Here is a 19,090-nt window from a genome sequence, read left to right on the forward strand (position 1 = left end):
CCTAAAAGAAACTATGGATAGAAATAAGCTGAAATAGTTCGGCCAGGTAAGATTACCAAGAAGAGCTCTGGAATGGACAGAATCTGGAAGAAGACCCATTAGAAGACCACGAACAAGATAGAGGAATCAGTTCGAGGATGACGTAAATCAGAGAGGACTGCAATGGGAGACAGTGTCGAACGATAGACAGTGGGAAAAACGAGAAGACTGGAAGAGGCTCTGTGAACGACCTTCATAAGCAGAAACGTATCAGGAAGAAGTAGAAGAAGCTACAGTAAACAGACGCTTATTTCTTCCACAATTGGCAATCCGGAAGCTAATTCCAACTTTCGCCAATGCCAGGTGTTGGGACGCAAACTTTCTGAGAAGACAACAATGGTCGCATCCACGAAGCTAAACCTAAGAAAAACCATTTTAAGCACACAATAAACTTAGATGGTGAAGATCTGATAACGCACGCCAAAACTGAAATTACACACGTAATTTGTTTGTGCGGCACAAATTTAAAATATGCATAGGCTCTAAATGCAAATTGCCTTGAAAGCACTTGTCCTGCTCGAGCACTCTGTTCAATGAGTGTTTGGAATGACCAAACTCGAAAACGCGCTCAACATCATTGAACAAATGAGTCTACCAAACTGGCGATTGTCGTCTGATCACAAAGAGCTGAAGCGAGTCTGGACAGATCGAATACCTCGGAAAGTCGGAAGTTCAACTGACTCCGCAGTTTGATCACCCACCAAGTGACTGAACAACGGAGTGGACTGGAATACAGAGCCGTGGAGTTCAGGTTGACTTACACTGCTCCCTGTTCAAATATCGCTCATTCCAACTAAGCAACAACGAGTCTGGTTCGAGTCTGTCCTTCATTTATGGGCCTGCCTCTATTCGTTCTAGCAGCGGGCCAAAACTCTTTGCCACAATTACAGGAAATTGCTAAATAGAATTGAAACCATTTATTGCGACATCGCTTTTATCGGCGTATTGGATATAACGGTGAAATGTGACCGTCTCCACTAAACCCTATATAAACACTGTATTTTAAAAATCGCTTAGTACGACGTATCATATAAAACAGCGTACTTTATCACATTTTCCGTGAAATGTATCGATTATAACGTCGAATGTCGATTTTTGATTTTTGCGCGTTAGGGGCTTGCTGATTATTTATTTATTTATTTATTTATTTATTTATTTATTTATTTATTTATTTATTTATTTATTTATTTATTTATTTATTTATTTATTTTTATTTATTTATTTATTTATTTATTTATTTATTTATTTATTTATTTATTTATTTATTTAATCACTAATTGGCCAACTAGGGACCACGATAATTTCGACTGTACATTCTGGACTTTCTTCATCCAGTTGGTTTTCATTCGCTCGCTGTGTCGAGTGCGCCATTCGTCCGATCCGGAAAGAAAGTCACGGTGTTCGTATATAGAAATAAAATCGTAACGACCGTGTATCTGTACACTGACCATTATGGCAAAATTTTCATTCATTTATCCGTTTCAGGTGTAATAATGATCATATGGATATTTTATAGCTTTGATGCCTGTCTCTTTGTCTGTTTGTCTGTCTGAGATCTTATAAGTTGAAAACTACTGGATATATCTTTACTAAACTTCATATTTATCATCCTCCTGGCCTTGGGTAGGTTTTAGGATAAATATTATTTCTAAATACCTTAACTGACTGGGGATTTATACTAAACCGTGATTTTGCACTCCCACAAAATATACACAAGCAAACTTAATGGAAATCTACCTGCCTTAATGGAAATTAATTTCTAAATCTTTTCTCATCTGCATCATTTCGATACGAGGATTAGTAAGGGAGATATAATTAACGGACCGTTTTTCAATCTAAATTTGAGCGGATTTATTATAGTGGTTTTTTTTGTCAATTTGTCTGTTTGTCCGTTTGTTGAGTTCTTATAACTGGGAAACTACTCTATATATTTCTACCAAACCTTATTTATTTATTTATTTATTTATTTATTTATTTATTTATTTATTTATTTATTTATTTATTTATTTATTTACTGTGCACTACAGGATTTCTAATCCCAATTACAGCGGCAGATGTTTTCACGTGTTTCTTTTTAATGTTTCAATCAGTCTAATAACCTAATATCTAAACTATTCTAATATTATATTTACGTTGAGAAAGAAATAATATTACTTATCTAATCCTTACAAGAAACAAGTAGATAAAATCATAATTTCGTATCTAAACTAGTCTAATAACCTAATACCAAAACTATTATGATATAATATTTACAATGAGAAAGGAACACTAGTTCACGTCTAATCTAATTTAATCTTTACATGAAAGATTAAAATAAAAAATAAAAATCGTAATTTCATATCTAAACGATTATTTTCTTCTAGTTCTAACACTTATAATTACATTTATGGGATAGGGCTTAACGTACAATGTTTATAATACATTTTGTGGTTCAAATCATCATTACAAATTAGAGATTTTTCGAGGAGGTGCTGAATTGTTGTAAAAACGTCTGTCCTTGGGTAGGGTCAATATTACTTCTAAATCCCGAGTGGGTTTGGGGGGTTTATAGAAAGTCGAATCAGTGATTTTACCCTCTCACAAAATATACGTGATCAGCCTTAATGGAAATCAATTCCTGAAAATTATTTTCTCATGGGCACCTTTCAATAGGAGGATAACAAGGGAGTGTTCTACAGGCTGTAGTGTAATTTCAAGTTGGGTTAAATAGTTTTTCTGAAGAGCCATTTTACTCTTTTTGATACAACAGGTACTCGTAATAAGAGAGGTTATTGCCAACGATTGGTTTCATTAGCCTTCAGCCACAGCGCCACTCACGGTTTCAGATAAACAACAATATCTTCATCTTACTTCACGTTACTGCCATGTGCTTTCGTACAAGGATATCAGTTTAACATGGCGCATTAAACGTTGGAATACAGGCATGTACCTTCGCATAAATTCACGAAGGAATCATGAAATCAATTACCAATTCAGGAACGATTGCTGGTTCTGGACTAAATCTTGTTCCTGCGTGCCTTCTGGTCCTAAGATTATTTCTTCGAGGACTTTCTTGCCGTTACCATGTTATTATTATTATTATCATCAAAAGCAAGCAATGTTGTAGTTTTGCGCGACTGTTAATAAGGTGATCATACCTACGGGACCTCCAGTTTCACGTGAAATCCGAATTACTTTTCAAGATACTTTTCAAAAATAATAAACTGGAAATCTGCTTGCAGCTGACATTCAGCACTTTCCTAGTAACTTCACGGCAGACAGCACTGTATTTGTACTCCTGCATTGTATACAGTCCCGCCGAGTTGTACTAAAACTTGGGTTGCCTACCCATTCCCTTGAGGATGTGCTGACAGATGCGCACAACGATGTCGTAAAGGACATGTGGAAAATTCTGAGTGAAAACGTTTCCTTTGACAAACGCTCAGAGAACTTTTGATGTCCGGGCAGCGCAGCTTCCCAGTTCTATTGGGATGTAACTGATCTATGAACTCCTACTATGTCAGTCGACCAATTCCCTAGTTACACTAACTCTTTAAGATCACGTTTCAGATGGCCTATCAGCTCTCAAGAAATGAGAATAGTATTCAAAGTTTCTCAAATTTCGAAGGTATTAACGTTCTGTTGCAGGTATACGGAGGGGGCTCATTAACTACTGGACTTCGGACCAGGCGATGGATATTCGAACCCAGCGACCCCAAAATTACTGGTATAAACTGAAGAAAGTTTTAGTAGTATTGTTACTGGAAGCTGTGATCAAATATTTGGGTTCTGAAACGGGTTCACTCAGTCTTGCAAGATCAATTAAAGAGCTGCTTGATATGCTATTTGCACCGACACAGATAGGTCTTATGGCGACGATGGGACAGGAAAGGCCTAGGTATGGGAAGGAAGAGGCCGTGGCCTTAATTAAGGTACAGCCCCATTATTTGCCTGGTGGGAAAATGGGAGACCACGGAAAACCATATTCAGGGCTGCCGACAGTGGGGTTCGAACCCACTATCTCCCGGATGTGAGCTCACAGCTGCGCGCCCCTAAATTCACGGCCAACTCACCCGGTGCTGCTTGATATGAAAAACAGAGAACTTGCCGGAAATCAAACCTGGTGTCTTATACAGCTGAGGCTGATGATGACTTGTTTCAACGGCTAAATTTCGAGGAGATCAGACTCTGTATGAGATCTAGAGTGCCCATAGTTGTAACTGCGTTGAATTAAAATTTTCAGACTATCGCATAATCTCTTCTGACTGTTGTCGCAGTCGCGAAGGAAAGGAAGATGCCATGTGGGTTGACACGTTGTCCCAGCTAGGGGAGAGAGTCAGATATTAAGATATGACGACAGATGTATAAACTGGAGCACTCTACAAACAGCCTCTGGGAGTCCAACGGCTGCTGCCAACCCTTCCCTGCTGACTACAGAGTCGGTGAGCTCAGGTTGCAAGTAGGTTTTAAAATAACGTTTAGAAGCAAAGTTTAGCTAACAACGCCAAATAGATTTGTGTTGGTGCGGCTCCTGTGGTCGTTAACCTTTCAGTGTGCGGTGTGAATCCTACTTTGTTTCAGTTTCTGTTCCCCAGTGCGCGCCTGAACTCGTATTATGGACCCTGCCGCTCTCGTCTCGGGTTTAGCATAGTAACTTAACGCCCAAGTTCGATATCCTGCTCTGCTTTTGGGACATGGAAAGGGTGCACATAACGTCAGGTAAGAAAATTGAGTAGCAATCAAGCTACGAACCTGTTGATATCGAGATATTAGCCACGGAATGCCCAGTTTTACTTGAAATCGAAACCACGGGATGTGACTTTTCACTTCAAAAATACGTCTTGGATTTGCAGGAATTCGAACCGCGGCGGCCCTGATGAGAAGTTAGTAGCGATGCCACTGTACTATCACGCCCCAGATTTTTGTTATATAATGCCATCCATCAAGACTTGAAGAAAGTGGACGGTCGCTTAGTTATCAGATTGAATTCGGGAGACACTGGGTTCGAACCACACTGTCGGCAGCCCTTAAGACAGTTTTACATATTTTTCCATTCTCACACCAGGAAAATGCTGGGGCTGTACCTTACAGTAATTAAGACCACAGTCGCTTCTTTCTCACTCCTAGCACTTTCCTATACCATTGTCGCGATAAGACCTAACAGCGTCGGTGAGACGTAAAGCAATTTGCAAAAAAGAAAAGAAATGAACATATCGTAAAATTCAGTAAAAACGACAGCTAAAGTTTTTGAAGGACTATTAATTTTCGGCTCCTTTAATAGATTAAATCTTAAACTGTGCAAAAAATTCAGGTCTGAAGTGCCACAATATCATCCTTCTCTTTAAAATGTACCGAGCGAGATGGCCGTACTGTTAGGGTCGCGCAACTGTGAGCTTGCATTCGGATATAGTGTGAGTTCGAGCCCCACTATTGGCAGTCCTTGAAGGTGGTTTTCCTTGGTTTCCCATTTTCACACCTGGAAAATTCTGGGGCTGTACCTTAATTAAGGCCACTACCACTTCCTTCCTAATCCTAGTCCCTTCCTATCCCATAGTCACTATAAGACTTATCTGTGTCGGTGAGACGTAAAAACAAATTAATTGTTGAGTTGGAGTCTTTAAAATTTCGTGTGTAATTCTGCTGGCATGGGTCTCCTCACATTTATGCACTTTTTAATGCTAGTGATTCGATTCCCAAACCTAGACCATAGGAAGCGATTACTTAATTACCTTCGCAACGTAGTCAGTCATGGGTAAATACAACGTTATTGACATGTCTGATGACAAACAGTGCCTAGCATTCCAATCAACGTCATCATTAGCTACAGGCGGCAAACAAGTGCAGGTCGGAACAGGGTGGAACGTGACTCATCCCTCATGAAACACAGAGCAAACACTCATTTGGGAAAAGGCGCCATGTGACTCCTAACCTGGGAAGACTTGCCCTGAGTCACTGCAGATAACTGATTACCAAAGATACCTGTCGGCTGATTCATTTTGGGTCAGAGAAAGAAACCTTTGATCAGCGGATTGTACTACAGTAGATATAACAGTAATAGGATGTAGTACGCAAAGGCCTTCTTCGACCCAAGGATGGGTGAATATTGTTGGTGGTCATAATTCCACAAACTGGTTTGATGCCGCTCCCCCATGCCTACCTAGTCCGTGCTATTTCCATTTCTACATAACTACTGCGCCCTAATTTCACATGCATGTGTTCATATTAATTGTGGTGCCTGGTGAAAAGGCAACGAAAACCCAACTTGTGACGCAAATTACCTGTTATCATACTCCCGTACGTACTATCACTGCCACCACGTGCATAGACTGGGATTCGAACCACGATCACTGCTATCACACTCCTTATGTAAGCGAATTTCTTCCAATATGTTTGTATTATTGTGGTAGTATTCAATGAGCTATGCTGGTTATTGGGCAGATGTCCATAGCCTCATATAAACAGTAACATACATAGAATCGTGTCCCCTCTACAGGCTGACTACTCTTGCCACATCTTGTTTTCTAACGTATTCTTCACCTGGCGGGACGAAGACTGAACAATAATAAATTGAGAGCAAGTGAGATGAGGAGGATGCAGATTTTTTTTTTTCTTTTTTGCTAAGATCCCCTCAGCAGGTTTAAGACCGCACCTGGAGACGTTCTTGGCAGGTAGCAAGAGGTCCTGCTCCAGATCAACTTGTTATCGCCCCGCGCACAGGTATCGTCTCCTGGACCATCTTCCGTCGCCCAAGGGGAGCGCCTGCCAGGGTTGTCAAAGGACCAGCAAAGAAAAAAACAGGTAGTGTATTTCCTCAGTCGGATATTTAAAGGGAAAAGGGCGTGGGGATGTGAGCTCACTCAGAATCTCAGAATTGTTATAAGTTACGTTGCGCATCCGAACTTCGGGATTGAAGTGGCACTGGTATCTTTAGAATTAAAAATTGCAGGTTGGAGGACCGTGTTCCAAAAAAAATATTAGGACACCTGCAAATTTCAGTTTCAAGCAAACGACTTTTGTTGAAATTGTAATTATATTATCACTCTTTGTTTTCAAGTTACTACATTTTTTTAATAATAGTTGGAAAGAAAAAAAAATATTTTTAATACATGTAGAATAGTTATAATTGTAGTAGAGCAGCAGAATATGTTTCCATTAAAAAATATTCCTTTTTATAGCTCGCAGTAGAACCACAGAAAGTGGTCAAAATCAAACATTTCTTGACCTTCGCTAGACAAGAGTCCCCTCAAGAGCTACCGAAATCGTTTGTTTGTTACGTTACAGTGTAAATATCCCACTACAGCGTAACATACAAAGAATCTGGGTAGCTCTTGAGTGGTCTCCTGTCCAGTCAAGGGCAAGGAATGTTTTATTTTGAGCACATTCTGTGGTTCTACTGGGAGCTATAAAACGGGGGACATATTTTTAATGGAAACATATTCTGTCGCTTTATTACAGCTGTAAATATTCTATAGGTATTTGCTTTCCTCCATAACAAAAATTATTAATGTAATTTCCATATTGTACTGTCCGGGTCTCCTCAAGTTAAGAAAGTACCCATATTATTTCTAGTTACCCGGGCTGAGTGGCGCTGGCCTTCTGAACGCAACTTGGCAGGTTCGATCCTGGCTCAGTCCGATGGTATTTGAAGGTACTCAAATACGTCAGCCTCATGTCGGTAGATTTACAGGCAAGTAAAAGAACTCCTGCGGGACTAAATTCCGGCAACTCGGCGTCTCCGAAAACCGTGAAAGAGTAGTTAGTGGAACGTAAAGCAAATAACATTTTATTATTATTCTTTCTAGTTAGTATAAAGAAGAAATTAACTTCAAAACAAAGAGTGATATTTCAATGAAAATTTTAGAAAATATTCCTCTAAATATGTACTAGTTCCACGTAAAAAATGGTATGCTTGAGACCAAAAGTTTAAGGGCAGGAATAATGTTCATGAAATATGCAGGTAAGACCTGTAGGTCTCACTTGTTTTATTACTGAGCTCGACTGTTGAAGTCGCTTAAGTGCGGCCAGTATCCAGTATTCGGGAGATAGTGGGTTCGAGCCCCACTTTCGGCAGCCCTGAAGATGGTTTTCCGTGATTTCCTGTTTTCTCACCAGGCAAATGCTGGGGCTGCACCTTATTTAAGGCCACGGCCGCTTCCTTCCCATTCCTAGGCCTTTACTGTCCCATCGGTACGACGTAAAACAAATAGCAATAACAAAACAACTTGTAAAAAGAAAGAAGTAAGGTTTGCGTCAGGAAAGGTATGCGGCATTAAAATTAGGCCAATTCCTCGCGCAGGGACACTTCCTGAATAATCCACCCATCACTCTGCACGCCAATGCAAGGGGACATGTAGCAAGAGCGGTTTCTAATTTGTTCAGTCGTTGGGGCTGGGAAGTGTTTATCACCCCGTGTAGTCTCCTGATTTAAGTCCCTGAGACCTCGACATAATCCCTAAGATGAAGGAACTAATACGTGCGATACGCTTCCGTACAGCAGAAAACGTGCTGCAGGCAAACGATCGCTCTCTTCGCACCATGTAGATAGCGGTATTAGGTAATGTTGACAGTATCCAAGGGGGCTGACTGGCCGAGGCGGCAAGGGCAATCTCGGTTCGCCCGGAAGGACGTGGGTTCGAATCCCCGTCAGGAAATCGTAAAATTTAAGAAATGAGATTTCCACCTCCGGAGGTGCATATGACCCTGAGGTTCACTCAGCCTACACCAAAAATGAGTACCAGGTTAATTCCGGGGGGGCAAAGGCAGCCGGGCGTAGAGCTAACTACTCCACTCCATCACGTGAGGAGGTTAACAATGGTGGAAGCCTTTACCTTCCACTCCTCCAAGGGCCTTTACGGCCTGTACGGAGGTGACTTTGCTTTGCTTTTTTTTATGACAGTATCCAAAGATTTCCGCGTCGCAGGAAATGCATTGTCCGTAACGCTGGTGGCTATATCGAGAGAGGTTTGTATGTTATGTGTCTAGAAAATAAATAGTTTGCACTACTATGATATCAACCTACAACCTACCGGTCTTGAAACAAGGGTAGACTGCTAGACATTAAACTGTGCGCGAGCATGGATGGGACAGGATGTAATCTTGTGTTTTTATTTGCACCTGAGAACAAAACTGTGGAAGATAAAAGTGGGGATTATCTTTCTTCCTTAATTCCATAACGAAAATAAGAGTACGTTATATACACGATGCCGATAATAAGCGAGTACAGGGTTTACATTACTGTGTACAAATTCCAACAAATGTGTTACTTCAATCGACCCGTTACCATCTCATCTTTGGCTTTGATAATGCAAAAGTAGGAGAGATACAGCTGTTTGGGATTCATCCAACCTCGGGATGACTCAACATAACATCAGTCCTAAGAATCACTTCCCTGGCTAAGAGCACCTTTCTAGAGCTTGGCCTGTGAGTGATTCATGGACAGCCGAAAGGAAAGTCGCTTTGCTAACCCCTAAACCACACACAAATGTACAGTAGAACTTGTTCAAGTTAGGGACGGATGGGGCTGACTATTCTTCCTCAACAAGACAAGTTTCCGCTCTATGAAAATGTATGTAAATCTGTCTCCTTCAAGCTGAATATGTCGGTGACTTCTATCAGTGCATGATGCAAGTGCTAACACATGCTCCTCAAATCTGGATAACGAGAGTCCAAGCAAGAGGAAAGTAGACATACTGGGGCTTGTGCCAAGTGGACGAGACAAACGAGGGCTGGTTCGAGGTTCACTCAGCCTACGTGATTACAACTGAGGAGCTATCTGACGGGGAGCTAGCGGCCCCGGTGTAAAAGACAACAATAATTACCGAGAGGATACGTCGTGCTGAGCACACGACACCTCATAATCTGAAGGTCTTCCGGCTGAGTAGCGGTCGCTTGGTAGGCCGTAACCCTACGGAGCTGTTGAACCATAGGGTTTGGTTTGGTTTCTCTCCATCCTATTTGAGTGTCCAAACCATCTTAGTTTTTTATTTTTATTTTTACGTCGTACTGACACAGACAAATCTTATGGAATAGGAAAGGGCTAGGAGTGGGAAGAAAGCGACCATTGCACAGCCCCAGCATTTGTCTAGTGCGAAAATGGGAACCACGGAAAATCATCTTCAGGGCTGCCGACAATGCGGCTCGGACCCACTGTCTCCCGAATGCAAGCTGATAGCTACGTGTCCCAAACCGTGCGGTCACTTGCTCGGTGCATCTTAGTTCACCACTATAAATTCTCACAGTTAGGTATTGCATTCCGACCTCCTTTGTCACACCTTCGCCTCTAAATCTGTATATCCTAACATACTATGTAGGTATTTCATTTCGCTGCCTTGAATACTATCTCCTCCCTACTTGGCATTGTCCAGGTCTCAATATGGGGTGCAAAATACATTTTGTATATTATCTCTTTACACTTCCTTGGTATTTCGTTATTCCAGACAAGGATTCTCACACACTGGTAGACTGCATTGCCCTGTTGGTAATGTCCAAGTCCAGTCTTGTATTCTGCATTAATTTTCCAATTAGAGTCCGCCTCTGTGGTGTAGTAGTTAGCGTGATTAGCTGCCACCCCCATGGCCCGCGTTCGATTCCCGGCTCTGCCACGAAATTTGAAAACTGGGTCCACTCAGCCTCGGGAGGTCAAATGAGTAGAGGTAGGTTCAATTCCCACCTCAGCCATCCTCGAAGTGTTTTTCCGTGGTTTCCCACTTCTTCTCCAGGCAAATGCCGGGATGGTACGTAACTGAAGGCCAGGGCCGCATTCTTCCCTCTTCCTTGCCTGCCCATTCCAATCTTCTCATCCCTCCACGAGGCCCCTGTTCAGCATAGCAGGTGAGGCCGCCTGGGAGATGTAGTGGTCCTCCTCCCCAGTTGTATCCCTCAGATCCAAAGTCTCACACTCCAGGACACTGCCGTTGAGGTGGTAGAGGTGGGATCCCTCGCTGAGTCCGAGGGAAAAACCGATCCTGGAGTGTAAACGGACTTTCCCGTTCGAACTCTGTTAGTGGAAAAATGGTGGTGGTGATTACTACAGCATTTTATGAGGAAGTACAACTGGGCAATCATCCTGTATTAACAGTAATCAGAAGGGGAAAAGAGGCAGAGGTCCGACACTTCGATGGATGAATGTAACGGTAAGCGAAAGACAAGGCCTAAGAAGGGCGTAAAAATGAAAGACTCCCTAGGCCTCGCAACCTAATACCGTCGGGTCGGAAGAGAACAAGAGCTGACCAAGAGAGGTCGGATAGAATATGAAAGTGAGGAGCCTGACTCAAGTAAGTGGAAGCAATGGCAGACAGCTAAGGGAACCGCGGCCGCCAACCCACGCTTCCAGCTGTGAGCTTGCATCCGGGAGATAGTGGGTTCGAACCCCACTATCGGCAGCCCTGAAGATCGTTTTCCGTGGTTTCCCATTTTCACACCAGGCAAATGCTGGGGCTGTACCTTAATTAAGGCCACGGTCGCTTCCTTCCCATTCCTAGGCCTTCCCTGCCCCATTGTCGCCATAAGACGTATCTGTGTCGGTGCAACATAAAGCAGCTAGGAAAAAAAAAACACGCTTCCAAATTCAAAGCTCCTACTACATTTTTAGTCGCCTCTTACGACAGGCAGGGATTACCGTGGATCTATTCTACCACTTCCAGTGACGGAATTGATTGGCACGAAGGCTCGTATGTGGATAAAAATGAAGTACCTGCTATTAGAGGTGTACCTTCAGAAAGCTGCATCAAACGAGGATATGAGTTGCATTATTATTATTATTATTATTATTATTATGATTATTATTATTATTATTATTATTTCTTCCTCCTCCAATCCTGCTTCATCAGCTCACTGTGCCCCCTTTTCCTCTCCTCAGACCATTTTGATCCTGGTTTCTTCCCTCGCGACCTTGAAGTCCTTCCATTTTTAACTCTTCCTTTCAAGAAATCTCTCACTGTATTGCTTCTTCTTCCCTTATGTCGTTTCTTTCCAGATCTTTCTTGAATTCAGGAATCCAGGCTGTTATTGACTTCTTATTCAAAAGATATTTGAAGATTTGTTTGGTTCACCTGTTCTCATCCATTCTGTATAAAAATGTCCAAAAAATATCAATCGCCTCTTCCACATTGTCTCTGTTATGTTTTCTATGTTCCGGTATATTTCATCATTACTGCTTGATTTCCAGAGTTCTGTAGTCCTTAGCGGGCCGAGTATTTTACGTATAATTTTTCTTTCCAGTACTCCTAATTTATTCAGTTTGTAATTAAGCACTAGACAATCACTCCCGTATAGGCATTCCGGTTTGACTAGGCTACTGTGTTGTAGTGTTGTATTTTGAGATTTTTAGATAAACACTTTTTCGTTGTAGATATTCCTAGTTATGCCGTATGCTTTTACCATCTTGTGTATACACTTCCTTGTACAGCGGATTTTTCCAAACCATTTTCTTGAATTGTTTCCTCCAAATATTTGAATTTCTTTACCTTCTTTTTTCGACCAATTTCTGTTACTAGAAATTCTGGAGCTTCTTCTTCTTCTTCTTCTTTTTCTACCGCCTTTTCCCACACCTGTGGGGTTGCGAGTGCGAACTGTGTTGGACATGTGGATTTTGCTCTGTTTTACGGCCGGATGCCCTTCCTGACGCAACCCCATGTGATGGATTTAATATCTATTGCGTGTTTCTGTGGTGGTTGGTAGTGTGGTATGTTGTGTGAATATGAGGAGGAAGTATTGGGACAAACACAAACACCCTGTTCCCGAGCCAGAAGAATTAATCAGAGGCGATTAAAATACCCGACCCGGCCGGGCATCGAACACGGGACCCTTTGAACCAAAGGCCTCAACGCTGAGCACTCAGCCAATAAGTCGGACTCTGGTTTATATTTGTCATGAATTTGTTTTTTCTACAGAAATGCTGCTGGTGCTGTTGTTGCTGATGATGAGTATTATTATTATTATTATTGTTATTATTATCTAGTATTTCACTCACTCACTGATCTCATGTTCGTGGAGCGAAAGAACACAATTATTTTCCAAATCTGGACGCCAGTACCACAGTGATGACCAAAGACGTGTCTATCTCCATCCAAAGAAACTATATACAAATCCTCTTGTACCCAGCTCGATAGCTACAGTCGCTTAAGTGCAGCCAGTATCCAGTATTCGGGAGATAGTGGGTTCGAACCCCACTGTCGGCAGCCCTGAAGATGGTTTTCCGTGGTTTCCCATTTTCACATCAGGCAAATGCTGGGGCTGTACCTTAAGTAAGGCCACGGCCGCTTCCTTCCCACTCCTAGCCCTTTCCTGTCCCGTCGTCGCAATAAGATCTATCTGTGTCGGTGCGACGTAAAGCAACTTGCAAAAAAAAAAGTCCTCTTGCCGCAGCGTCTACTTTCCTCTCTGACAGGTAATAAATCAAATGGTTGCAGAAAAGCTTGTTTGCATGAGAAAGACAACTATTACCATTACGGGAGCAGCAAGCGAGGGTGGGGGATCTGATGTCGAGTGTAAGAGGATGTAAGTAGGGGGAAAGTGAGGGCTTGTAATGTGCTATTACCAGCACTGCATAGGAGAATGAGTCTTTATTGCTGAGGGGCAGGGTTTGCGGCGCAGTAGAACATGTAACCTGTCACAGTTACGTAAATATTGAGCATCCTTTTTTAATAGTTCATACTGTATTCTCAAATTCCCCGGCGTAGCGGTAGCGTGTTTGCCTCTTACCCGGAGGCCCAGGGTTCGATGCCCGGCCAGGTCAGGGATTTTTACCTGGATCTGAGGGCTGGTCCGAGATCAACTCAGCCTACATGAGTACAATAGGGAACATGCATGATCCGGGGTTTTAAGTAAAAATATGCTAATCTGATTCAAAATTTCATGCAGAATTCATAAATGTGATCAGAATGTACAAATAATAACTCCAAACATGATAAAAATCTACGAAAATGTCACGTCACGCAAGTACGCGATCTCATTGGTCTGACGTCATCGTACAGGTTGACTGAATTAGCAGACGAAATAACACATAGTGTGCTGTGAGAAGCAGGATACACTTCGCGTATTTCTACTTTATGTTAGTGTCTGGTATGGTTAAATTCGAGGTCTATACATTGGATAATAATCTGAGTGGTATATTTTAGACTTAAAATGAATCCTGCGCAGACAGTGAGGCAGAAAACTTATAAATGGTGTAGAGTTCCGATGTGCAATAGCACATCGCATACCATACCAAACAAATTGTTTATAAATGTTCCAAAGACGCTAAAACTAGGGAGAAATGGACTTTGGCGAGCCGGAGAAATGCTGGTGATATATCGGAAAAGTCTACAGTTTATTTTTTTGAAGATTTTAACGTAAGATGAATTTGTTTGAATTTTCAAATCACTTTTCCATGTCAGCTGTTCTAGTGGTAAAACTTTAAATTTTAATGTATGATGCTTTATTTAAATGCTTCAATTACATCTTGGAATATGAAAGTAATAAACAGTGCATTAAATAATGCTGATTATTAAAGTATTCTCCAAACCTAACCTATGTTTTGGGTGATCCATGTCAAGATAATAAATGAAAGGGGTTATGAACCATTTTGACAGCTCTAATTCTACCAATATATCTTGGCATGGGACAGTTATGTATGTCTTTATTGAAGAGGTTAATTGGTAAAGAAATTTAGGCTATATCTAAATACTCTATAATGTAACAAAGAATAGGCGTGTACACCATGAAAGGAAACAACGTGAATTTAACAAATGTATAACTCTACACAAAACCAATGCTTGTCTGTTGGGGTCTTATAAGTTAACAATGCTCAATTATAATAATTATCATAATATTAATGAAATAAATAACATAATAGCACACAGGTGAAAATAGTGATGTAGGTGTTTAAAATATTATCCTACTTAGCCAAAGTTTTAGGTTATACAAGCCAAGTCAATAAACCGAAGGGTAAAAATACCGCGCGAGTTGGCCGTGCGGTTAGGAGCGCGCAGCTGTGAGCTCGCATCCGGGAGATAGTGGGTTTTGAACCCCACTGCCGGCAGCCCTGAAGATGGTTTTGCGCGGTTTCCCATTTTCACACCAGGCAAATGCTGAGGCTGTACCTAAGGCCACTGCCGCTTTGTTCCCATTCCTAGGCCTTTCCTGTCCCATCGTCGCCATAAGACCTATATGTGACGGTGTGACGTAAAGCAAACAGCAAAAAAAGAAGAAAAAAAGAAAGAAAAAAGTAAAAGTCACAGCACCCAAAGACATTCCTGTAATGAGTGACTAAAATGTCACCAGGACACTTTTCTTTCCTGATATGCCCAGCTTGTTAAAAGCCAAATGAAATTAATGTTATTGTCTTCACGCCCCGCTAACTACTTCTACGATTTTTGGGAGACGCCGATGTGCAGGAATTTAGTCCTGCAGGAGTTCTTTTACGTGCCAGTAAATCTACCGACACGAGGCTGACGTATTTGAGCACCTTCAACTACCACCGGACTGAACCAGGATCGAACCTGCCAAGTTGGGGTGAAAACTAGATGAAGTCATATTTATCTTTATCATGTTTAATTTTTTCCCTCCACAAAGATATTTAATTCTCTTTCATGGGCCCCGGAAGTGCGTAGGCCAGTTGTCCCAACCATAAATATTTTTTTTGGGGGGGGGGAATGATAGATTATAGCCCTATAGTTCTATGATCTTTCTTTCTTTCCTTCTTTCTTTCTTTCTTAATCAGTTTATCCTTCAGGGTTGGTTTTCTCTCGGACTCAGCGAGGGATTTCACATCTACCACTTCAAGGGCAGTGTCCTGGAACGTGAGACATTGAGTATGGTGATGAAACTGATGAGGAGGGCCATTACCTCGCCCAGGCGGCCTCACCTGTTATGCTCAACAGGGGCCTTGTTGGAGGATGGGAGGATCGGAAGGGATAGACAAGGAAGAGGGAAGGAAACGGCCGTGGCCTTAGGTGCCTGGAGGAGAAGTAGGAAAATACGAAAAACCACTTCGAGGATGGCTGAGGTGGGATTCGAAACCGTTCTATTCAGTTGACCTCCCGAGGCTGAGTAGAGCCCGTTCCAGCCCTCGTACTATTTGTTTTCAACTTTCATGGCAGAGCCGGGAATCGAAACCGGGCCTCCGGGAGTGGCACACATTAACCACTACACCACAGAAGCGGACTAGTACTATAATGCTACCTATATGTTTATGTTAGTGCTGAAATCCGATTTCTTACTTTGCTAATGCTGAAAGCCCGAAAATGTAATGTTATTCTTTAATAGGGGAATCAGTCTACAAGGAAATGTTGAAAGTGATGTGATATCTATCCAGGTTCGTTGTTATCCTAATACTATGGGTTACAGTACATTGCACGTATATAAAAGACGCCACTTACAAACTTGCTTGTTATCCGCGAATTTCTGCGGCCACAAAAGTCACATTTTTCAAGAATGATGACATCTACACATGATAGATTGTCTGACTGCTGTTTTGAACGTTTCTTCTGTCATTTCGAAGTTATTCGCGATCATGAATAATAAACAATCGGCTTTTAGCAACGGCTGGTAGAGCTCCATGCGGTACTGGATCGTGACGTCACAGCGCGCCGCTTACGTCAGAGGCCGTTTCACTCGCCTTGCGGAAAGGCACTATTAAATATTTTTTTAATGGTAGAAAACAATGCAACATACCACAATGTAATACGTTTACGTACTATTTCATTGGTGTACTTTTCAAAAAAAATATTTTTGAAAATGATGCATGTTCCCAATTGAGGAGCTATCTGATGGTGAGATGGCGACCCCGGTTAAGAAAGCCAAGAATAACCGCTGAGATGATTCGCCGTGCTGACCACACGACACCTCATAATCTGCAGGCCTACGGGCTGAGCATCGGTCGCTTGGTAGGCCAACGCCCTTCGGGGCTGTTGCGCCATGGGGTTTGGTTTGGTTTGATATTCTCTTATTACCAGCATGCTTCTGTATGTTTAGATCAAAGAGATTCTCTTTCGCACAATTTCGTGTGGTTATCGCTAGCCTGGTGTGACAGTTTGCAATCGCTAAACGTCCATAATGCTGCTACTACTACTATAGTCCAGCCGCTCAGCTCCTTACTCGAATGTTTCGGGGTTGAGTTCCAGCGAATTTCAATAGGTCTCTCTACCGAGCGAGATGGCCGTTTGGTTAGTGCCGTGCAGCTGTGAGCTTACCTTCGGGAGATAGAGGGTTCGAACCCCACTGTGGGCAGCCCTGAAGATGGTTTTCCGTGGTTTCCCATTTCCGCGCTAGGCAAATGCTGGGGTTCTGCCTTAATTAAGGCAACGATCTCTTCCTTCCCACTTGTAGCCCTTTCCTACCCCATCGTCGTCGTAAGGCCTATCTGTGTCGGTGCGACGTAAATTTTTAAATAATTGTTTGGGCGATGGAGGAAAAATCAAACGCAAACCACATGGTGCAACAGGCCCGAAGGGTCATGGCCTACCTAACGACCGCTACTCAGCCCGAAGACCTGCAGATTACGAGGTGTCATGTGGTCAGCACGACGTTATCTCCTCGGTCGTTACTGTTGTTGTTCTAGACCGGGGACGCTATCTCACCGTCAGATAGCTCCTCAATTGTAATCAAGTAGGCTGAGTAAACGAACCAGTCCTCACATCCAAGTAAAAATCCTTGACCTGGCCGGGATCGAACCCCAGGCCTCCCGGTAAGACAGAGGCACGCTACACCTACACCGCGAGGCCGGCGTATGGAGAAGAAAATTATACCGAAACAGATGGTGCGGATGACGTTCGAAGGAAAGGGAGCGAAGAGGAGACCTAGAACAAAGTGGATGTGTTCAATCAAGATTAGTGCAAGACGAAGAAACCTGAACTGGGACAAAATGGTGCAAGGAGAGGGGAAGGTGAAGAGGTGCCATAAATACCCCGACATGGCAAGAGCAGAGAGGATGATAATGATTACGAGTAATGGAGATCTTTATTTCCTACGTGTTGGATACTTCATGGACTATATAGAGTTTGTACATGTATCACTGATAAAAGGCTGACATTCTGTATTTCTAACACATTTCCACAGAAGACATGTATTTTGTTTATTTTCTTTCTTTCTTTCTTTCTTTCTTTCTTTCTTTCTTTCTTAATCCGTTTACCCTCCTGGGTTTGTTTCTCCCTCGAACTCAGCGACGGATCTCATCTTTTTTGCCTCAAGGGCAGTGCCCTGGAGCGTGAGAGCTTGAGTCGGGAGGGATACAACTCGCCAGGAGGACCAGCACCTCACCCAGGTGGCCTCGCCTGCTATGCTGAACATGGGCCTTGTGACGGGATGAGAAGGTTGGAAGGGATAGACAAGGAAGAGGGAAGGAAGGGGCCGTTAGGTACCATCCCGGCATTTTCCTGGAGGAGAAGTGGGGAACCATGGAAATCTAACACTCCACCCCCTACCCTTCTACTCAGTTGACCTCCCGATGCTGAGTGGACCATGTTCCATTCCTCGTACTGTACCATACTGAGAGGTATACCACCACTTTTCAAATTTCGTAGCTGAGCCGGGAATCGAACCCGGGGCTCCAGGGTTGGCAGCTAATCACTCTAACTACCACACCACAGAGGTGGACTGATGTAATCTAAAAAAATATTGTACCAAAACAGAAAATATCAAGGTCCGGTTCGAAGTCGGAAACATGAGTCCCCCATGCCAATGCGCTAGCAACTGCGCCACGGAGACAAGTCGTAGATATGAACAAGAATAAGACTACACATGTTTGAGGATAAGATGTATACGTTACATTTTGAACAAAACAAGGCCCATTGGCAGAAACGCTCGAATAGGATAAATTCTCAAACTTGAACATTTTTATAGAATACCACATTGCGTCCTCCCGTTGTGTTATAGCAGCGAGAGATTTTTTTAAAATAACAATTTGGCATTTGGTCCGTAAGACCATGCTGCCAGCTCTGTACATTTAGAAAACAGGAAGGTAAAAGAGCAAATCTTTACAACATGGGACCGTTCATGGCATTGTGACTAATTGGTGATAGAAAGCCACGGTACAGGAACTTTGGTTGGATGAGAACAGTTTAATTACAGAACAAACATATCACAATGTTAAATT

The sequence above is a fragment of the Anabrus simplex genome, chromosome 7, assembly GCF_040414725.1.
Source record: "Anabrus simplex isolate iqAnaSimp1 chromosome 7, ASM4041472v1, whole genome shotgun sequence".
In the NCBI taxonomy this organism is placed as follows: Eukaryota; Metazoa; Arthropoda; class Insecta; order Orthoptera; family Tettigoniidae; genus Anabrus; species Anabrus simplex.